The sequence below is a fragment of the Lepeophtheirus salmonis genome, unplaced genomic scaffold (assembly GCF_016086655.4).
Source record: "Lepeophtheirus salmonis unplaced genomic scaffold, UVic_Lsal_1.4 unplaced_contig_13899_pilon, whole genome shotgun sequence".
NCBI classification, from domain to species: Eukaryota; Metazoa; Arthropoda; class Copepoda; order Siphonostomatoida; family Caligidae; genus Lepeophtheirus; species Lepeophtheirus salmonis.
The window spans coordinates 1-1,721 of record NW_027290726.1 but is presented as its reverse complement, the minus strand read 5'-3'; the positions used below and the strand labels follow the sequence as shown (position 1 = coordinate 1,721).

General features: G+C 34.6%; 1 pseudogene; it reads left to right on the top strand.

Moving 5' to 3' along the window:
- The first annotated feature begins 77 nt into the window (after positions 1-77).
- On the top strand, positions 78-918 carry LOC121130920 (chymotrypsin BI-like; annotated as a pseudogene).
- The last annotated feature ends 803 nt before the right edge of the window (positions 919-1,721 follow it).

Below are 1,721 nucleotides of genomic sequence, written 5' to 3'. Positions count from 1 at the left end.
ATTTGGATTTGTTTGATTGATCAGAACAGATAACAATATCTTTATCATCATCCCATTCTATATAAATATGCGTAAATAATAATTAACTAGTGTAATCATGAGAGCATTAGTGTTACTGACAATCATTGGATCTGTTTTGGCTAATCCCAAATATCCAGATATTTGTGGTTTGGAAAACAAACCTTCTGTGGATTCAAAAATCATTGGAGGACATGAAGCAGCAAGACATCAGTTTCCATGGCTAGCTTTTGTCACTACCGGTGGTTATTGTACTGGTTCTGTTTTGGATGAAAATTGGATTATAACTGCTAAACATTGTGTATTAAATGATAATTGGTCCGAAATTCGAGTTGGAATTCATAGCACTGGCAATGGTGCGGATGAACCATATAAGCAAACCCGAACAAGTACTGAATTTTACGAATCACCAACTGGAGACTTTGCTTTGATCAAATTGGAGATTCCTTTGGAATTAAATGAATATGTCCGACCAGTTTGCTTACCAACACGTGCAGATGCTAATAGGACCTTTGTTGGAGCATCAACGACCATAACAGGATGGGGTGTAAATAATTTTGAGAGGGCAAATTATCCCGAAATTATATTTTGCTAAAAATGTAAACATTATTCAATGTGGGTTTGAAGACAATATTATCTGTTCTGATGCAAATCAAGGAATGGCTGTCTGTTTTGGTGACAAAGGTGGCCCTCTTAACTACGAAATGGAAGATGGAAAGTATATGCAAATTGGAGTCAACCAATTTATTACTAATGGAAAATGTGTAGGGAGGTGTCAATGGATATGCACGTGTATCAACTCATCTAGACTTTATTCAAGAAATAACTGGAATGGTTATCGAATAATGAATCTATTGTTTTTCTTAGATAAACATTTAATAAAAAAATAACAAACTCCAATTAATATGAGTATTGAGCCCTATATAGCTCCAAATTTATTGCAACTCTTCCTCATATTCTACAGGAAGATGTTTTTATTAATAATATCATACATTTCTGCAGATTTTAACACAATAGCGATAAAAATTTTACAAGGGTTACTATTATAATAATTACATATTATGAGATCATGTCTGTTTGACTTTAAGGTCAGTTCACTGATGGTGCAAATAAGTTTTCATCTCTCCCTCTTTTTATTGTGTAATATTTTTCCCTGGACGTATTTTGTGTATATTTTAAGCAACCTGGCGGAACCAAAATTTGCATTAGAGCCTATAGAATTACCAAATCTTGAAGATGAAACACATAAAAAAATCCAATTATTTTTTCCGAGTGCCTGTAACCACCCAAACTGCAATCCCTTTGACTTCTACCTGTGGAATGCAGTTGAACAGGACCTGAACTGAACCTTGTGGAACACGGCGGCAAAGTTAAAGGAGCGCATCATCATAATGTTTAACAAGTTGCCCATGTGCCAGGGTTGAGCGCGCCTGCAACAGGCTCTGGTCCAGGGGCTGAGAACGTCATCGCCATTGGGGTCTCTTTTTTGCATACACCAGCCAGAAGCCACACCTTTCAAATATTATTTTGATTTAATAAATTATTAAAGACTTTAAGCATTGTTTTGTAAATTCTTTGATAAGTGAAACAAAAATATTGCTTTGGCCTTTAGAATAATGTGAATTTGACTTAAGTCGAAATTGAATACGAAGATGATCTTGGATCATTATCAATTTCTAATTAAATATTTAGAAGAATTGTTT